Genomic DNA, 21,729 nt, shown 5'->3' with positions numbered 1-21,729 from the left:
AGATCGATTTTAGTTTCTTTCTTTTTTTCTTTTGTCACTTACTCTTGTGGCATCTTACCCCAGAATGATTTTGCATAACCACTTCAGGGAAAACTTGCTGCTGTATTTTTTTTTTCTAAAAAGTTTAAGTTTTAGATCTTAACATTTTAGCGTATGACCCTTTTGAATGAGTTTTTGTGTATATTTGAGGTTCGGGTCCTGGCTGTCCAGTTTCTCCAGCACTATCTGCTTTAAAGAATATTCCTTTCCTGTTGGCTTTCTTCGGCTTCCTTGTAGGAAATCCGTTGACCTCGGGCTTATGAACTTACAGCTGAGCTTTAAATTCTGTTTTATCTATCTACATCTCTAATGCCATTACCTGATAGCTTTTGCTGTCTTCGAAGTGGAAAGTCATCCTACTTTATTCTTTCTCAGGATCGATTTGGCCTTTCTGGGTTTCTGAGCAATTCCTTACCTATCTTAATTTTAGAATTGGCATTTCCATTTCTTCAAAGAACTGGAATTCTGATAAGGGATTATATTGAATCCATATGTCAATTTGTGAAGTATTACCATCTTCTCAATCTTCATTAGTGCTTCCAGTTCATGAATATGACCACTGAAGTAGGTCATTTTTTATTTTATTCAATGTATTAGAGCTTTCAGGGTATAAGTTTTACATTTATTTTGTTAAACTTAACTTTTTTCCCCTTTTGATGCTATTATAATGGAATTGTTTTTCTTAATGCCTTTTTCTTACTGTTCTTTGCTAGTGCATTGACATAGCATTAATATTTGTATTTCGTGCAATTAAAATTTCTACTTGTATCCTGAAACCCTGAATTACTAGCTTGAATTTTTTTAAGTGGTTATGACATTTTAGTAGTGATAACTTCCAGAAGATTTTAGAACTTGGGAGAGTTGATCAGTTAAGAGTATTTATGGCCAGTAGGGTTTTTTTTTCTTATACCAATGGCACTGCTAATTCTCAACGAGTAATGACAAAAACTGACAGGGGACCTTAAAAACAAATGTTTTATCTTTAGTGAGAAGCACTGAGGGGTCAGTAGGGAAATGTGCATTCTCAGTACATTTTGCAAAAGATGATGCGAATTCTATCAGCCCGGGACTTGTTTCACACTTTAAAACTGTCTTTGCCTACAGTATAAACAACTTGAATGTTCTATTTATTTTTAACATTGCCATCTGTCACTGCTAGCTGCCAGATCTGAACGATGCAGCTATAGTTTGAGACGGAAAAATTTAAAGCCCCCTATATTATTACACAACCAGGGTAAGAGGGAAAAAATCCCTTTGGAGCTCCTCTTAATGTTCTCAGCGTGTTCAATGATCTCTGTGTGCAAAAATAAAATTAATGAGTCACTATGTCCCAATCAACATAGCAAGCGTCCATGGTGCCCTAGGAAAAAGAAAAGAGGAAGGGAGAGAGAAGAAGAAAGAAAGGAGGAGAACTGAGAGCAGCCTGTGTGGTGATAGGTGGGTCAGAAGATGAGGCTGAGGTGGGAAGGAGGGAAGGTCAAGTCACGGGGTTTTCGTTGTGTGTTTCTCCGGCAAGGTGTTTTCTGAACCTTTATGTCTGTTGATATTCCTCTCTCTTTCTTTTGTTCACATCCATGGTCATTCGCTCTCAGGGATTTCCTCTGTCCACTCTTCTTTCCCCTGCCCCCTCATGCCAGCTATTTCCTCACTGTCTCTCACATCCTGACCCATCTTGGCGCCCAGTGGGGCTGTCCTCTGTGGAGGCTTTCTGAAATCCCTTGGATGGAATTTCGACTTCAATTCATTTTATGTGTAGGGTCCACATTCGTTCTCTCCTGTTAATCTCTGTGAGAGAATTTTCTCTCCTGCCGTGTTGTTCACCTTTTCCTGTAGAGGTGAAAAAGAAAGCAGGATGCAGATAGAAGGGGGGAGCGAGGGAAGCGGAGAGAGAGTGTGGGCAGTGAGGCGGGACCTTCCCAAAGGAAAAGGTCTGGAGTTTGGGCTGACTTTTCCTCTGAGAGCAGCTAGAAAAAGTGGACAGAAATTTAAAAACAGAGAGAGACAGAGCTCTGTTTTTGCTTGCTGTGTTTTGGAGGTACACCTGGCCTATTCCAAGGCCAATTCAGAGCTCGGTACTTGGGGGTCACTCCTGGTGGTACTTTGGGGGGCCCTGTGGTGCTGAGGCAGGCTGCAGCACCCAGGCCTGCTGCGTACATGCCTGCCTCAGGCCTACTGAGCTGTCTCTCTCTTCATGCCACAGTGGAGGATTCACCAGGCAGGGTGAGCTGAGGTGCAGTAGGAGGAAACCATGACGTAAGTAAGGAAACACGATGCCCTGGGTATGTGCTAATGGAACAGAGGGGCCATCATGGCGTCAGGGGAACAGAGATTGGCGTTCAGAGTCCACTAAGACAGTCATGGAAAACGCTCTCAGGCTTTGCCCCAGTCTGATGTAAAATGTGGAATATAGAACCCCAAATACCAAAGATAATTTTGAGAAGAAGAAAGGTGGGAAACTTGACTAGCAGAGATACCAAGGATTTATTCTTAAAACATCAGGAAGTCTTGGTATCTACCCCAAGGGCTGAAAAACTCAGTTCAAAAAGACATTGATGCCCCTATGATCATTGCAGTAATAATCACTTCATAATTTCCCCAGGTCCCCCAGATCAAACAACCCAAGTGTCCAACAATAGATGATTGGATCAAGGAGTTATGATTGGATACAGAACACACACACACACACACACACACACACCAGAATACTACTCGGCGGTACTATGAAGCCATGCAGTATGCCACTACATGGATGGATCTGGAGAGTTTCATGCTGAGTGACGGGAGACAGAAGGAGGGGGACAGACACAGAATCATCCCTCATGTGTGGGATATAGAAACAGTAGGGGGATAACAGATGGCTACAGGGAACAGAACCTGAAAGCTGGTCTTTACAACTGGGCTCACCATGGTGGGGGCAGCAGCAGGGCTTGGGGTGGGGGTGGGGTGAGGAGGGATGCCACTGAGACAAGGTAGGGGGAAATGGACACCCTAGTAGAGTGTGTGATGTTAGAACCCGTAAGCACGAAACCCTGTCATGAACATGATTGTAAATCAGGGTGCCTAAAATCAAAACCAAAACACTCCCAGTTCAGATTCTAGCTTTGATGCAAGAGGAGACAGATCAGTGGAACAGAATGGAATTCAGAAACAAGCGGTGTGTAGATTAGAAACTTGATCTGTGAGGGGTGGCATTGCATAGCATTGTCCAGAGGGCAAGCCAGTAAATGGTTTGAGGCTATCTGGAGACACAGTCTCTCTCTCTCTCTCTCTCTCTCTCTCTCTCTCTCTCTCTCTCTCTCTCTCTCTCTCTCTCTCTCTCTGAATTTTATTGTTTTATATTTCTGACCTGGAAGTGTTATGTTTATGCAAAACCTTATAGTGTAAGAGATGTAGACATATAATCCTTCACCTAAACACTGTTAAGAGTTATTCGTTATATATTCTTCAAACTAATTACACAAAACTAATTTGTGTAGTTATAAAAAGTTATACTAAAAAAAAATACTGTGGGGCTGGAGCTATAGCACAGCGGGTAGGGCTTTTACCTTACACGCGGCCAACCCAGGTTCGATTCCCAACGTCCCATATGGTCCCTTGAACACCGCCAGGAGTAATTGCTGAGTGCAGAGCTAGGAGTAGCCCCTGAGCATCGCCAGGTGTGACCCAAAAAGCAAAAAAATAAAAATACTGAATGTAAAGTATGTTTTAAACTATATTGGTAATTTAAATGCAAGTACATCAGCAAAATAAAACTCCAAAGAATCCCCCTTACTTTCAGAATATCTGATGTGAAATTATAATCTTTAAACATTTACCTATATAAACCTTATTTACCTGCATGCAAAATCCTTAACCAGAAAAATCAGACATCTGTAGGTGAAAGGTAAAACAAAGCTCTTAGAAATAGTACAGTAGAATATTAATCATGACCTATTTTCATGATCTTGGGTTATGCATAAAGCAATAATCATAACTGAAAGTTTAATAATTAAGCTTATTAAAATTCATGCTTTCATCATAATTGCTGCTAAGATAACGAAAAGACAAATCACAAAGCTGGAAAGATAAGTTGCAACACACATACTTGACAAAGGTCAGTAGAGATCAGTAAAGACAGATAGACCACACAGAGACTGGCACACATCAAAAAGAACAAGAACAACCAGTGCTGGTGCAGATTCAGGAAGAAAGAGACTTGAATTCATTGCTGGTGGGAATGCCGATTGGTCCTTTCTGGAAAACAGTACGGACATTCCTCAAAAAAGTAGAAATTGAGTTTCTATGTGACAGCAGCACCGCTCCTGGAACTGTAACTTAGGGGTCCAAAAACACAATACAGAAAGGAATCCGCTCTCCTTCGTTCATTGAGCACTGTTCAACAATAGCTAGAATCTGGAAACAGCCCATGTGCCTGAGAACAGACGGCGGATAAAGAAACCATGGAACAGCTGCCCAGTGGAATACTATGTAGGAATCAGGAAAATCAAAGTCATGAAAGCTGCTTTTCCATGGATAAATATGGAGACTGTCATGGTGAGTGAGATCAGAAGGAGAAGAGCAGACATAGGGTGATCACACTCATTTCCAAGATGCATATTTTAAAAAATAGTGTGAGAATAATTGCCAGACAGTAGAGACAAGGTCAGGGAGGACTCGTCCATGGGAGAACGCTTTCCACAAGTTGTGGGGAAGTGCTGTTAGGACAGAGAAGGGACTATGACAAGGACAGTTGAAAATGATCACTCTGGAAAGGAAGTGGGCGCGAAAAGGAGGAACAGGGATAGACGTGCATGATATAACCTTGCTATAGTATTGCAAATTAATTAGACACAGTAGTGCCTAAAAGGAGAGGGAGACAGAGAGAAAGAGGGGGGGAGGGAAGGAGGAGGGATGGGAGGGAGGAAGGAAAAGTGTCCGCCACAGAGGCAGGCCGGGAGGAGGGGGCTGGAGGGAAACTGGGGACATCGGTGACCAGAAACGGTGAAGAAATGGGCGTTGGAACATTGTATGATTGAAACCCAGTCATCAGCGACTTTGTAACTGTGGAAAATGAAATCTTTAAAAAAAAGACCAATGTTTTTTTTTTAATTGAGTAGAAACTTAGATGTGTCATAGAAAAAGATCCAAAACATTTACTATGCATGTTGATAGAATGTCCAGCATTCTAAATGTTAGATCTTTGGATTTTTTAAATACACTCCTAGCCAGATCAATGTTCTTCGCAGTATACCGTTACTGCATAGTTGTTGGAAATCACATGTTAAAATGTTGATACTTCCATGCTGTGCATTGCTGTTACTGTTAAAAAAAAAAAAAAAAGACTGAGGCATATCTGTTAGCTAACCCTGGGGAATTTCCTATAATGTTAAACGTAAAATCAAACCACAGAACATTCCCATTTAATGCTAATCTACAGACGAGGCTCTGGAAGGAGACAGACATATTTGCAAAAGAGAAGTGGAGTTACGGAGATTGCAAAACACATGTTTTCTGTTGGCCTCTGTATTATCTAAATTCCTAGCAATGGGCACATTTTATTTTACCGTTTATGGAAAACGGGTTATAATCTCCCTTCACGCCTCCTCTTCAAAACAGGTCATTTCCGGGCGGTCACCCCCTAAAGTAGATATTCGTGGCCATAGAGTGAGTGCTGATCCTTGGTCTATGTGAATGTCCATGGGAAAGCGACACATTCTTCACACAAGAAGAGCGGGTGCCCCACCCGTGAGGCTGCCACTGTTTGCCTGTCACATGGGCATAAGGATTTAGAGCCCCTGGAAATAAACGCCACCTGGGAATGCATGCTGATGGACGCTGACTGTGTCATCTCCTTTCACGTATCAGGGATTAGATCGGTTTGGCTCATGTATATTGATAAACACTATGTCACCCTTGACATGTTTCCTGGTATGAATCTGCATGCTGGCATCTCGGTATTCCGCTCAGAAAATTGTATGGGCCCCCACTGCTGCTTCGGTGGGGTCCTACTTCCTGGGGAGAGGAGGTCTGGGCTCCTTTGAACAAAGCCCTGAAGGAGGCTGGGAGGGAGGTTTGCTCTCCTAGGCGGGGCGCTTTCCAGAGCAGGAGTTGCCGAGTCTGCGAATACTGAGCTTTAAAGCAGGTTTTTCTCACCCTTTCTCTGACTCTCAGCAGCCTCACTGACCTTGTTTCCTTCTTGTGCACCTGCCTCTGCCCCTACCAACTGCCCCCCACCCTGGTCCTATACCCAAGCCCCACTCTGACACGATCTTTGCCTGTGGCCTCTTGGATTGTCCTGAGGACTCACAGGGGGGGGGCGTTTGGCCCCTGGTTGAGAAACACTTTCCAGGCGTGAACCAGAAGCTGGTTTGATCCCAGCATTGAGTTAAAGCAGGAGCTGAGATCTGGAGGTGGAAGAGGAACAGATTCCCTTTGGGGTCTGTAATGAATTTTGACTCATTAAAACCAGATGGGGCGGCATTAGGTTTTGAGAAGAGCCATTGGTTGGCTGCCTTTCCTTGGGGAATGACCACTTGGTTGCTGTGTTAAGAACAGGTGGGCCAGGGAGGTGGCTTAGTAGTCGAGCATGTGCTTTGCGTGTGTGAGGTTTGATCCCTAGCCAGGAGTGACCCCTGAGCAGTGCACTGGGAATAGCCCCCAACACAGCCCAGCCTGAAAAGCAAAGTGAGGCGCTGGAGAGAGGGCTTAATAGGCTGGGAATATATTTTTGCATGTAGAAGGCCCGAGTTCAATTCCTGGCACCACGTGGTTCCTAGAGCACCCTGAGCACTGGACACTAAGTCAGGAATTGGCTCTGAGCACTTGCTGGAAGAGGCCCCCAAAACCGAAAGCATCAAGAGCAGCGGCAATTACAGGTCCGAATGAGACAGATCGTGACTCTCGGAATGAACTTGGCAAGAGACTGTGACCACTTAGGGTGATGGGCGCTGCGCAGCCGTGAGAAGTGATCTGATTCTGGATCTATTTTTGGTTGCTCGCGAAGCTGGCCGGTGTTCCAGACATCCCGTGGGACCCTTGAGTTTCTCAGGTCGTTTTTGAAATAGAAGGATTGGCAAGTAATCCTTGCCTCGCCAGTGACAGCCCAGGTTCCCCTGCACCCACACAAGCACACACCAGGCAGGCTTCAAACATATTGTTGAACATGAGTAAGAAGTCACAGATGACATCATCTGTGCCCCGTCTTCCTGGTGTGGCGTAATCCTTTCCACAGCCAATCGTTTTAGAGTTGCAATTAATTGGTCTCAGGAGAAGCTATGAGCCTAAGACAGAAAGGTCCCGTATACACAGAAGACCATGTTTCCATTCCGCCCCACTGCACACACACACACACTCACACTCACACTCACACCCACACCCCATTGTATACACACGCTGCCCAGAGCAGGAAGTTGACCTTGTGACAACTCAGCTACCTAGGCCTGCCTCATTAGAATATTAGGTAAAGATATCTACCTGGTTTGAATTTCACTAGTTGGGGCTTCCACTCTTTTCTGGAGTGTTATTTTTGGTGTGCTGCTGGGCTCTGACCCAGGGCCTCCCACATGCCCGGCAGCTGCTCGGCCCCTGAGCCATGTCTTCCATTCATTTTCTTACCATACATTGTGATCTGTCAGAGAGAAAGGAGCCTCTCGGGTTTGGGGTGAGAACTATTGTTACTAATTCTCCTCGTCTCTCAGACGCAGGCAGATTGCCAAGTCTAGTTATTCTGATTCGTGCCTAATAATTTGAGGGGTTTGTGTGTGGTACTCAGCACTGTGGAAGGGGCTTTTCTGTAGGGTGAGTTTCCTTTTCTCCTCTCACTCTGCAGACCTTTGTCCTTCCTTAAAGCCTTTTTAGTTCTAAGGAAGGTTCTTGTGGGACCAGGAAAGTGGCGACAGGAGGAGCCTTGGGAGGGGAGGTGGAGAGGTTTGGTTTAAATACACAGCAAGAGGGGAAAGAAGCCTGACTCTACTCTGTCCACCGTGAGATCCCCAAAAGAGCCACAAAGTGCTCTTCACCAAAATCCAAAAATGCTGTTTCATTGGCAGAAATGAGCATGTTTTGTTTTCCGCCTGCTACTTTTGAAATTTTCTATGAAACTTCTTATTTTAGAACTATACCAGTTTATTGTTTTTCTCATTGATGCCTACCCTCTACCGACAATTTTGTTTGTTTGTTTTTGCTTTGGGGCCTGGAGCGATAGCACAGCGGTAGGGCGTTTGCCTTGCACGTAGTCAACCCAGGTTTGATTCCTCCGCCCCTCTCAGAGAGCCCAGCAAGGTACTGAGAGAGAGTATCTCGCCCGCACAGCAAAACCTGTCAGGCTTCCAGTGATGGATTCCATATGCCAAAAACAGTAACAACAAGTCCCACAATGAAGAAGTTACTGGGCCCACTCAAGCAAATCGATGAACAGCGGGAAGACAGTGACAGGACAGTGACAGTGACAGTTTGGTTTTGGGGCTACACCTAGTGATGCTCAGGGTTTAATCCTGATTCCGCACTAAGGAATTCCACCTGCCAGGGGGACCCTACGGGATGCTGAAGACGGAACTGGGTCAGCCTCGAGCAAGGCAAGCACCCTACCCCGCTGGCCTACCTCTCCATCTCTCCAACCAACACTTTTACAGTCGGGGACTATGTTCAGAGGGGAATGAACAAGAAATACAATGAGCAGCTGAAGATTATTTTTGCTGGTGCATAGTTCATGCACCCTGGGTATGTTGAATCTCTCAATTTCTCCTGGTTTGTCCCTTGCTTCATTCTACCTTGGCTTCTGCTCTCAAAGATAGTGACTAGTATCTATGAAGCACTTACAAGTGTGTGTGACACATAATAACGTCTTGTACTTGAGAAACTTACCTAAATGAGTAGTAGAGGTGGCATTAGTGAAAATTGTTTGGAGCAGATAATACAGTCTCTTCTGACTTATTTTTTTAAGCAATTCTAACCGCATTATTTGGCATAAATATTGACTCTCTTATGTAGTCATGTAAGTCAAGACACCTACTTAATACTTGGGCAGCATATGGTGGGGGCGGGGGAATCCATCCTCAGGAAAACTCATCTGATTCTGACAGTAACTTAATCCCCTCACCCATGATGTTTAATGAATTGGTTTCTTATGATTTTTTTCACAGAGATGGTAGAAACGGATTTTTTTAAAATATGTTCGTTGAAGAACAATTACAGCTGAGTTTGGAAAAGATATTTTAGAAGTCTGTTCCCCTTCGCCTTGTTGCTGCTCCTGTAATGATTCAGGCTTTCGCTGGTGCGACTTCCTGCTTATTTTTCTTACTTTATTTGGGTCCTAAAAGTGTCCTGGTTTTTATTGGCTACTCCCGGCTCCCATCTGGGTGGCACCATAAATAACCAAATAGCAAGGAACTTCTGAAAAGATGAAAGGACCGATTCCCTGCCTGGGAGCAGGAAGTGCTCACCTGGGTGCAGCTGATGGGTGGAGCCCGACTCGCGGAGCCTGTTCCGCTGGGGAGTCGAGGCAGGCGTTGTTAGCAGCGTTTCCAAGCAGATCCTGCCGAGAGGAGAGGATTAAGCTGGGGCAAGGCTGAGCTCTCTGGAGGAGCACAACCAGCAGCCAGCTCTTGCCCGGACCAGAATCAAAGGGGGGTGGAGGCAGGGCAGACTGCTGAACAGGGGGCCCTGGAAACAGAACTGGCACCCACCGAGCTCGACCGGTTAAAGGCGGAGCGGCCAGTGGGAGGCTCAGACCGGAGCCAGCGTGGCTCCGATTCACCGGGCACAGATTGCAGCGTGTCCCGTGCAGTCACTGGGAACAATCAGGACTATTGATCCGGAGCAGAGCTGTGCGGCCGCCAGAGGTAAGGGCACCAGATCCGGCGGCCCCCGCAGCGTTTTAGAGCACGGGTTTCCTTGATCGCCTGGAGCTGGGGTGGAGGCTTCATTTTTTTTTTTTTTCCCCAGAAAGTGAATGACGGGACTTTGGAGAGAAAGGATCATGTTCAAAGTAGTAGATTGCCCCACGGAGGCGTTAGCTGTCAGGTCAGTTCCAGAAACTGCCTAGGGTGCAAATTTGAAATCAGCTTATTACTATTGTCCAGACCTTTCGATTACTGGGCAAAAGTTTTCATAATTAGAAGACTGTTACTTTGTTTCGTTAAGTACCTGTTCTATGCATACAGACCAGTACAGATCATATTTAATGTTTTCTCGTGGTAAGTTGGTGGGGTTTTAACTTTGAATGTGCAGCAGTAATGGACTGTAAGGACTTTGGTTAGGACGTGTGAAGAGATGGTTTAAGTCAGCACCAGGAAGTAGAGAGATTTCTGCCCTTTCACATTCAGGGAGCCAGGGTGTTTTCCTCCTTGACATTTGTAAGAATAACCCCTCTATTCATAAAATGTTTGTGTTGGCTCTGATCTTCCTCTCCAGAGATGTTTTCACCAGTAGAATAGTTTTCCAGTGTTTTAAAGTGCTTCTTTACATCTTGATGACAGGTGCGTGTTGTTAAAATAACAGAGACCCCTCTCCGAGCCCCCGATTTTTCTCTGATTCACAGTGTATCCATCCCTGAGCATTTCTCTTGTCAGGACTGTTAAAATGATGTCAAGTTTTTAAACTTCTAAATCATACATGGGGGGGAGAGGCGGAATTTGGGGATTTGGAGCTCCTTTTCATTGTCAACCTTTGAAATAAAAGTATCTCTTGTGCATATAATAGTAGTTTTTGAGACCGTATTTTATTCCCCCTAAAATAGAGGTGAATGCCACAGTTGCTTGAATTAGTTTGCTATGGAGGTTCTTGTCATAGAAGTTAAAGGGCACCCTCATCCCTGTCGTCTGCGTCCTTGGCACCCCCATCCTTGGCAGGCCCCACCCTGAGCTGCAGAGGTGCAGCCAGATGTGACTAAAACTGTCCTGGGAAACTGACTCAGGTTCAAGTTCGTCCGGTACCTTGAAGAATTCACATAGTATTTAACCGAGGACAGAAGTTGCAGTGGTAAAATTCTCGCCTGGGTACTGACACTGACTGAGTACAGTGCTTGGCACGTATAATTTCTCCTAGGCATCGTAGGAACGCCACAGAGAGAGACACAGATGTCCCTGTTGGCATTCCCACTATTTGTGGAGGTGAGGTAATTACGGAGATTTACATAGGCAATTTGCTCGGGCTCTTGCAAATGTGTATGTGATTAGAGAGTGGATTCTGATCCTTAAGTGTGTCTAGCTCCAAACCCATGTTCATAGTCCCTGTTGGTGCACAAAAGTAGGGAGGATAGAGAGCCTTCTACGCCTTTAAATAAAGAGTTTTCACTCTCAGTTCTGAACCCTCCGGGTATGGAACCGTTCCCCTCCACCTCCTGTCAAAGAAACGAAATGAAGAGAAAACGAAGAGAACCCAGGTCACAAAAACAAGCCCAAACTGCCTAGGTTCATAATCAGTTTCTCACGCAAAGCTTCATAGCTTAATAAAGTACACAGGAGTGAACTAGAGCAAGGTGAATAGCATTCTAGTCTGGCCAACATGAAATATTCAGTGTAAAATAAGGAAAAGAAAGTTTTCAGATCGTTCCAATAGAATATCCTATCAGTCTGAGATTTGACCTTTCATCTCTGATGTTACTGGATCCCTGAGAATTTGTGGTTACCCTTTTTTTTTTCCTGTACAATTTTCATAAAGGAGACTTGGAAATAATTAACCCCCTGAAATACTAGCTGTGTTTAAGCTTCACAAAAAGAGTTCATCCTGGGAAAAGAAGAGCTCAGATGATTTCAAGTTCCTTAGCAGAGGGGCCACTGCCGTCTGGCATTCTCTTTCGTGCTGGCGGCGTCAGAAGCCCTTGGTGTCAGGAATTTATAGCCACCTCGAGGGTCCCTCTCCCTCGCCTGTGAAAATGCAAATCTTCTTGTTCCATATTTAGAAATGAACTTAGTCATCTTCTTTTTTATGTAATAACTGAGGTGGTAAATTTACCAAGTTTAAAAACACACACACAAAAAGGGAAGCTTTGTGTTTGGGGCACAGAATTGCGGGACAAAAAACCACATAGGTTGTTTCCATTAGTAACTAAAGTCTTCAAATAAAATGTAGATACAACAAATTTAGAAGGGAAAAACCAGTTCGTTTATATCCCTCCCCCCGAAAAAAATTAAATTAACTAACATGAAGCCTTCTTTGATCATTACAACTGGAATTTATTGATCTTGGGATTAAGAATGTCATATCTTCACCCAATGAGCATTTTCCCCAGAGAATTATGATTTTTTTTTAAGGATGTAACATATCGAGTCCTTTCTGTGTTATTACTGTTCACGTACTCTACTTCTCCAGGAAGAATATAGCATGATGCTGTTTGGATTTCTTTCTGAATCCTGAAAAAAAAAAAAAGACGTTTTTATTCTAATGCCAAAATAATTCAGTGCACCACAGGCCTGCCCTCACACCCAAGTTGTGCTAGATACCCTGAAGAAGTGCTCTGTGGCCTGTTTTCTGAATTCTCTTTTGCAAATGGCTTGTTCTTTATCTCTGTCAGAGGGATTGTTTCCTAAAAATGATAACGTTTATTTTCTGGGTCCCTTGGTGTCATCTGTTTGCATTCCAGGGAGTGATACTTTTTGAAATGCCTTTTCTCCTAAGCAAATGACCCTCTTGGACTCAGGAAACTGGTAGTAACTTTCCAGTTTTTCATACGAGAGCCATTGCTGTCAGTGCTATTTTTAATTGGGCATTGCATGTACATGACACGTCTTGAATGCCGGGTTTTCTCCCGCTGACGTGGAATGCACAGATACCAAGACCTTTGGTGATCCGCATTCCAAGGCTCATCCTGGGCTGCCGGCAGTTGGGCTCTTTGTGGCTTGCAAACAGGCCTGCAGTGTTTCTCTCGCAGCTGTTACACTCAGACATTCCGGAATGGTGTTTGTTCCCTCTGACCTCCAAAACTCTTCAAGACATGTTGATGATTCTGTACAATCCCACAATTCAGGGTACTTAATCCTCAGTCTTACTCAGTCTATCTAAAAGTTTGTTGCTGTTGTTGTTGTTGTTTTGTCCAAGTGTATTTTGGGACAGAAAGAAGAATGAAGTTAATTCAAGGTTCAGGTTGCTCTATTTCTGCCTTTACGCCTTGAAAATGTTGGGGGGGGGGAGTTTAAAAGGGAGACAGGCAGTTAGAAACAATCTCTGGTTCCTCGAGAGACAAAGAGGATTTTGCATTTTGAGTAACAACCTGGTCGTTTACAGAAGTTTGGAACCTGTATGTAATATTTGCTTTATTTCCTTCTACTGTAGGGAATTCCCGAAACCTAGTTCAAAAATTAATCTTTATAAAAATAGTCATTGAACGTATGGCATTTTATAGTAAAAGTAGTACGATAAATGTCCGTTGTATTATTACTGAGAACTTGGAAACATTATCAGAAGCAAGCAATAGTGTATTAAATGGCTTGATACAAAATGAGCTTTACAGCTGTGAATGTGTCCAACCATTAAAGATAGACACACCAAATTCTAGAGATTGTTATAACATTATTTAGTAAGCACTCTAGTTACTATTGTCAGTTTGTGAAGAAAATGAAAATAATTTGGAATTAATTTTAGAAGCATTAAGCCTAATGTACTGTACCTAAAATAAACATTTGATGATAATCTATCATAAATATTTAGGCCAGAGTTTTTAAAGATGATTTCAAAAGTTTCATTTGGTTGTTTTTGTTTTGGGCTTTTTCTGTTTGACATAGTTCTCTAATTTATTTTTAAATGAGATGTTGTTTTCCCTCTTGACAAATTTTCTTAAAAATGCTTTCTACGGATTTTACAGCGTTCAGTGTTTTTCTAACTTTCTACTTTCTTGAGAGTTTGTCATGATGCTTCGAGTCCTTTGACAGAAATCTGGAGTTTATAAGTCGACTGGTTAAATTCATTTCTTCCTCTTTGTTAAACTCGAGCCCTAAACTGGTTAATTATCCTGTCTTAAACTTTACGGCAAGTTTCTGGTATTTCAAAATGGGACTATTTCTTGATATTCTTGGTCCCATACATCTTCATTGCTTATGCCTTTTATTGCTTATAGAGATAACTTCATCCAGTTGTTTCATTATTGGAAAGCTGTAAAACCTTACAAAAGGTCTTTCGGCTCAAGTGTGCATGTGTAAATATTTAAATAGAACCGGTAACAGTTCGTGCTTGTTAACTATTTTCATCACATACGAAAACTCCTGTTTATGTATTGAAGGTTAGTAACTGATAGATGAAAGAAATATTGAAGTATTGGTTTTTTGGGATTTTCAGCTAGTCACACAGGAGAGGAGAAAGATACAAAGTGTCCTCGATCTTATAACTAATTTGCATTTAAAGGTCATTGCGGGGACTGGGGATGTAGCTCCTCAGTAGCCCATGCTTCACATGTGTGAGGTCCTTGGTTTATTTCCCCCCAAAATCACATATACACACACATACGCACAAATTACATAGAACATAATGGCAGATTAATTAGATTTTGTGTAGTATGCCTGTTCTTCGGTTATCACTTTTGAGGAGAAAATCCGCGCAATCAGATACTGGCTTCTGTTTGGAGCTGCAGTCTTTCCGAGTATGATACCAACACGAATTGAAGTGGCCAGCAGGCATAACACGGGCACGTAGGAAGCATTCGGCAGATAAAATCTGTACAACTACTACTGTGATGTTGCTCAGTTTCTAGATATTCTTTCATTATTTTTTGGAGCGATAGCACAGCACGTAAGGCATTTGCCTTGCACTCGGCCGACCCAGGTTCTATTCCTTTGCCCCTCTCAGAGAACCCGGCAAGCTACCGAGAGTATCTCACCCGCACAGCGAAGCCTGGCAAGCTACCAGTGACGTATTCGATGTGCCAGACACAGTAACAACAAAGTCTCCAATGGAGATGTTACTGGACCCGCTCGAGCAAATCGATGATCAACGGGAGGACAGTGACAGTGACGGTGATTTTTTTGGTCAGATATATAGTTTAGGATTTATTTTCTATTTTTTCTTTAGATAGCCCTTGTAGAACTGTGAAATACTATACTGGCTAGAGCTGGGGAAAGAGCAGATGTAGCATAAGATATAGTTGAGAAGGTTGAGAAAGATTAAAAGTGGGGGTCCCTGACAATCCCTTTGAAATGTCTTTATTCCACTAAATAAAAAGTTCATCACTAATTAAAAAGTTCTTCATTGAAATTTGATTTTTGGGTAAGACCCCTCCTGAAATCCCACACCACCGCAACTACTTATACGTTTTTTCGTGTGACCTCAAGTATCCCTTTGTATCATTATTCATCATAAATTGTTTATGTTAATGCTCTTTTATAGACTATGAAAAAGGAAATTGTCATAACATAGATTTCAGTTCCTGGAAAGTGGTTTCGTTTCTTGAGCCTCCTCAGCAAGTGGCCTCTCTCGACACATCATTTCATGTAAGATTGAATTTTACAAGTCAGTAGGGAAAGAATTATTCAATAAAAGGTGATCAAATAAATGGTTATACCTAGGAGAGACCGTAGCATGGCTGTATGTCTATCCCAGTCTAAACACATGGAAAAGTTCCATTTCAACTGAAAAGAAAAAAAATGTAAAAAGGATAGTACAGCTGGGAAAGCTCTTGGCTTGCTTGTGGTCGACCCAGGTATGATCCCCGGTTCCTCTTATGGTCCCCCAAGCACAGCCAAGAGTGATCCCTGAGCAGAGAGCCAGGAGTAAGCCCTGAGCACCACTTGGTGAGACCCAAAAACAAAAACAAAGGGGAAAAAATTATATATATATATATATGAACATGGTTCTTCATCGTGTTATTCTGTGTAATCTGAGTGCTGAGTATTTTTAAAGTCCCTGCAGGACTCCAGTGCTCTCTCACTTCCTTCACTCTAGTAACCGTGAGCATCCGTCAGCCTCGGCTTCTTCCAGTCATGGTTTCATTAGTCAGGCCTGAAACCAGTCACTCGGCCCCAGGACTGGCTCCATGGCCAACCAAGCGCAAGGCCCTGAGTGTGATCCCTGCAGCTCCCCAGCCACTCCCCCCCCCCCCCCCAGGACAAGGCGTGCCACATCTGCGTGCTGCACTTGGGCCTCTGCAGGGCTCTCGCCGCAGGCTGCTGCCCCCACCCCACCTGGTGTGCCACACAGCCAGATCCACCACCCCAGGTCCCCTCACAGCAGCACCCCACAAAGGGATTGAGGCTCCGCCAGAGTAGAGCCGGCCCTTTAAGACTCCCTTTAATCGAGAGGCTGAGAAAGTCTCTTGGCTAGTAATCACCTTAACACGTAAGTAGGATGTAGTAGGCTTTGGTTCCAAATACTTTTTCTTTTTTTCAAAACCATCTTTTTATTTATATTGTCTCTGGAAGGACAGAATTTTTAAAACATTAACCAGTCTTCTCTCCACACTTTTTGACGCGAGTAAGTGTATTGCTATGCTGTGACTAGAAGCAGGTGGACGGAACTTCAGGTGAAGCCTCAGATGTCTTCACGTTAATAGAAAATGTGTCCGAGCCTGTTCCCGGGGCTTAGAATTTGAAGAGGTCCAGATAGTCGGAATTATCTCTCCGTCCATTTGCCTGCGTTTCTCTTGCCCTCTGTTCAGTTTCACCAAGTGGTAATCTAATCTGTGTTTCAAAGCTCTGAGCGGAAGACAGGAAGTTGTGTAAAATCGTGGAAATCTATTGGACACGCTAAATAATCTATTCATGCTTTATTCTCCCTCGGGTTTCATGAGCTCATTCCCTTCAGGTGCAACCTGCCCCGCCCCTCCCCTCTCTCATCGCGGCCTCTTGCCTTTTCGAATTTATTGTAGATCTTAGAACTTGATATATAAAATCAGATAAGCCCGAGGCCATTATCGAGAGTCCATCTTCCCTTGAGAGATTAATCCCCGTGCAGACTTTCCTTAAGTCGGCTCAGAAGACTCTGAGAACCAGGTTCAGAAATTCCTAGTGTAAGGCATAAAGAGAATGCGAAACTGGTTTAAAAGACCACGTCCGTCCGGGGAACTCGAGACAGCCAGGACCTTGCCTCTCCTTGCCCAGGTTCATTGTGGGTTACAGGAGCTGGATGTGTTCCAGTGTGTCCTTATAAACTGTCTATTGGTATCATAAAGATTGAGCTGGGAGATAATTAGGTTGTGTGTCATACTACCAAAGCGTTTGAACTACTGGAAAGACTGGTCTGCTTGGGTCTGGCTGGTGGAAAAGACCACAGATACACATCTGTCATGCCTAAGAAATTGGGAAGGCCTTAGTACCACCTTGCTCCGTGCATTGTCACTCTGCAGAAAGTACTTGAGTGTAAGGTGGCATGACTTACTTTTGCCTGAGTACTCTTTTTGTCTTATTTATTTTCCTCTTGGGGATGTGGGAAGGAAGTTCCCAAGCAGTGCTGGGGGCCCTGGGGCCACATCCAGCAATACTCTGCCAACAGACCAGATAGTTGCATGATTAGGATCTGGGCCTTAGGGACTACACCCAGCATTGCTGGTAGAGCTGTGAGTCCCTGTCTTTTTTTTTTTTTTTTGGTTTTTGATCATTTTATCTCCAGAATTATCATTTCACTTTCCCCAATCAACGCATTCTGTGACCCTTAACCAGTGTTCACTTGCCCCAACCTCCAGTGCTCTTGCCCTGAGCCAGGCTCAGCCCCGAGTGAGCCCCAGGAGCCCAGTTGAATTCTGACGTAGCTCTCCATATTCTGTGCTGCAGCTGCTCAGAAGCGACTCTCCTAACTTGTGCGAAGGGGAAGCCCCTGACTGAGCCACACAGATCTGTGGGTCCAAATTCTGTTCCCTTCTCATCCTTCTCATCCTTCTAGCTTATCCTTCTGGTGTTTCTCTTTGAAAAAAAATTGGCCCTTTAACATATACGCATATGTATTGGTGTGAAGTCGTGCATATGTGATGTGTGTTTTACCCATCTTTCTTATGCTAAATACATATACGCATTATATATAATCCATGCTTATATATAATGAATTATAATGTATAATATAATGCAAACATCTATGGTGTATGGATATGTTTTACAATATAATACAGTTACATGCGTATATAATAAAATAATCGCTATATGTGTATCACAGTCACACAGTCACAGTCCTCCTGTTGTTCATCGATTTGCTCAAGCGGGCCCAGTAACGTCTCCATCATGAGACTTGTTGTTACTGTGTCTGGCATATCGAATACGTCACGGGGGGCTTGCCAGGCTCTGCCGTGCGGGCGAGATATATTAATATGTTTCCTCTTTATTTTTTAATGTAATATATTCTGGTGATTAATCATATCAATTGACGCAAGACCCTTCTTTCAAGAAACTAGAAAAATGAAAAATTGAATTTTGCAATGATTATTTCATATCACTGTTTTTCTTAGTAAATACCTAATCAAAATGCTTTAGTACCCTATTCTCTTTCATATATTTCTTTAATGACATTCTTTTCTTTTCCCCCACATCAAATATTTTTACCACTAACCCATTTAGTAGTTCAATTCAAAAAATTACTAGTAAGAAAAGTGGGAAGAAGGCAGGAAATTGGTGTGGCGAAGGAGGACACTAGAATTTCAGGAACATGATGTACTGATGGGTGTATAATATTGTATCCCTGAAACCTATGTAATGTTTCAAGACAGTGTTTCTTCAGTTAAAAGAAGTTCTGAGTGAAACATTAGTTCTCCTTTATGCCCATACATCAGCGCTTTATTCAGCCAGTTTCCTCTTAGTTCACCTTTGCTGGGCACGTTCCGTAGTAACCTTTGTCAGGAAAACTGTTGATCGTATTCTCATTGCACCAAGGTCACTCTCTGTGCTCGGACCTCCAGGCCCTGGCCTTGCTGGCTGCAGTCCCTGCATGCCTCTTTCTTCCCAGCACTGCGTACCTGCCTTCCCATCCTGAATCTCCAGTACAGACCTTCCCCCTCTGCCCTAGACTCTGGGTTCTTGCCTCCCAAGTCACTGTCACATCATGTCCTCCCTAGCAGTTACGAGACTCTGAAGTCACCTTGCTGTCTGAGGTTAGGCAGTGTCCCATGGAGGCTGAGAGCTAAGAACGCGAGAGGCTTCTGATCTTGAGTCCTGCTCAGCGACCTTGGCCTTTAATGAAAACAGTTTGCGCTCGAGTTTCTTCATTTAAAGCTGACGAGAGTAATAGGGTTCTCCCTCTATAAGAAACGAGTGGCGAAGAAACACACGCATTGTGGTTAACACCAGCAGTACAATTAGTTAATTGTTCATTGTGTTTCTCCTTCCGGTGGGCTCAGTGATAGCAAGGAACTTTTCTCATTTTTCCTTTTTCCCCACTGTAATGGCAGAGTACAGAACAGTTCCTGGGATACGGTACGTGATTAGGAACTTTTGTACCTGTTCTTGAATGACTAAGCCCTTGAATTTGGTTTCTGCTCTTTTGAGACATTTTTGGAAATCTAAAACCTAAAATTCTTTTGTATGGAAATCATATACAGTTGTCAGAGTCAATAGGTTTTTCTAAAAATTGACATCAAAATCTGAACGCCATAATCGTAGCCCGTGCTTTGCCAGCCCTGGGTTTGGGTCCACAGCAAATGCTTGGTCCCCTCAGCACCACCAGGAGGAGCTTCTGGGCCACTGAACATTGCCAGGGGCGGCCCCCAAACCTGAAAATGCAAATGTCTACCCCTAACCTATAACTTGGAAGCTCTGACAGTTATCAAAATCTGTTGCGAAAGCGAGAAATTATTATTAGGAAAGGGATAAAAAAAAGTCTCCATGATCACAATTCTGTGAAATCTCAAGGCTTAACTAAAACCATTAGAGTCTTGTACAAAGTCAAATTTGAGCTATACATAATTTTCCCACTGTCCTAACCAGCTAAGACCATAAGTTGAGCAGAAGTATTATTTTCTACCTCTATTTCAAAAAACAGAAGCAAATACAAAATATCTAGCAGTGTAGATGTAGAATATATTCCAAATAAAACTATATTTTAAAAAAACTAGATGATACTAGAAAGCCTTATACTGAACAATATAAAAGTAAAAGGTCTAGAAAAATCAGGGTATGTCATGTTTCCTGGTGGAAATATTAGAAAAATTTTAAATTCCAAATATATATGGGATTATGTATCAGAATAATACAGACCAGACTCATTCGTAATTCTTAGAAATCTTGTTGAAATTATTTTGAAGTCACATGGAAATGTTTGAAAGTGAGCAGAAAGAGTTTAATGGCCGCACTTTCACAAAGATCCGTATGCAGTCTGCTAGCAAGTAGGAAAGAATACAAATCCTAGAATTGCGGTTACTTCAATACATCACAACCTCTCTGGCTTGCCTTTGAAGTTTCCCGCGTGCGCTGTAAATGTACCAGTGACTGATACGAGAGCATGTCCTTGAAGTTTATGCAATGGGATTTCAGTTACAAGGTGTAAGAAAGGGAGTTTACCCAAAGCTCCCCAGTGGGTCAGGGGATCAGTACAATTAACGAGTCTGTGCAAATAAATATTCAGCAATTTATAAGGAAACTGCCATTTCCCACGTAATCTGTGCACAGGCTGCCCGGCCTTCTTACCCTCTTGTCCCAGTTTTCTGAGGACTTTCCCTGATTCTAGCACTGAAACTTTCAAGTCCCAGAAGATCCTCTCTGTTACTGACAAAATTTAGGGCCGGTCGTTCGCAGGCAAGGATGAGGCCACTGTGGGAAATGGGGACAGTACAAAGAGAGACAGGATACGGGGAAGGGTGCTTGCCCGCAGAAATGCAGCTGACCCCCACTGAAATCCCGGGCACCACACGTGGGGAAGGAATGACGGAGGGAGGGCAGGGAAAGAGGGAGGGAGGGCAGGAGGGAGGGAAGGAGGGAGGGCTAGGCTTTATGTTATTCTAACACCCATAATTCCTACGTGTATTACAAGCGTTTTAGGAATTCACATTCACTCAAGCACCTATAGCGAGAGCCAGTCAGACCCTAGTAATCAGCTGTGAACTGAAAAGGGGGATTGAGGCCACAGGACTTAGTCTCCCAGCCTGCGACTAATCTCTGAGCTCATGATGTTTACTGCACATTCTCCCTCGGAGTGATTTTGCCCCGTCGATCGCACTGCTCCGCAAACTCCTTTTGCTCAGAACTCATGCTTGCTTTCGATTCTGTTATTGGTGTCTTTCTAATCCGACGGTCAGTGAAATCTTTCACTGACTATTTGGTTTCTCTTTCCTGGTTCTACAGATGTTTATGGTGATATATTTAGTATTCTACCATAATCAAATACTAAATTGAGTCTCCTAGGGGTACTAGTAAAAGATCTGGGATGTTTTTAGTATGCGTATGTTTTTTTTAAATCTTCCTATTAGAAAGTTTGACAAGTGAGTTTTGTAGCATAATGGATTGTCCTGTTCATGTAGTGAGAAGCAAGGAGTTGTTTCTTTTTTTGCTGAATTTTAAATGCAATGAAAGGGGCAGAGCGATAGTCCAACAGGTAGGGCACCTGGGTTCGATCCCCATCACCCCATATGATACCCAGAGCACCTCCAGGAGTAATTACTGAGTGCAGAGCCAGGAGTGACCCCAGAGCATTGCCATTGGTGGCCCCAAAACAAAAACAAATGCTATGAAAAATGGAGCGATAGCACAGCGGTAGGGCGTTTGCCTTGCACGCGGCCAACATGGCCGATCCGAGTTCGATTCCTCCGCCCCTCTCAGAGAGCCTGGCAAGCTACCGAGAATATCTCGCCCGCACGGCAGAGCCTGGCAAGCTCCC

At 43.5% G+C, this 21,729-nt stretch overlaps 1 protein-coding gene across 1 annotated transcript in view; it reads left to right on the top strand.

Annotated features, from left to right (window-relative positions):
• Positions 1-21,729, top strand: part of ARHGAP32 (Rho GTPase activating protein 32) — a 252,968-nt gene that overhangs the window by 202,023 nt on the left and 29,216 nt on the right.

The sequence above is a fragment of the Sorex fumeus genome, unplaced genomic scaffold (genome assembly GCF_029834395.1).
Source record: "Sorex fumeus unplaced genomic scaffold, SorFum_2.1 ptg000169l, whole genome shotgun sequence".
Lineage (NCBI taxonomy): Eukaryota > Metazoa > Chordata > Mammalia > Eulipotyphla > Soricidae > Sorex > Sorex fumeus.
Note: the sequence above shows the minus strand (reverse complement) of the source record. Positions and strands in the feature narration are given on the sequence as shown.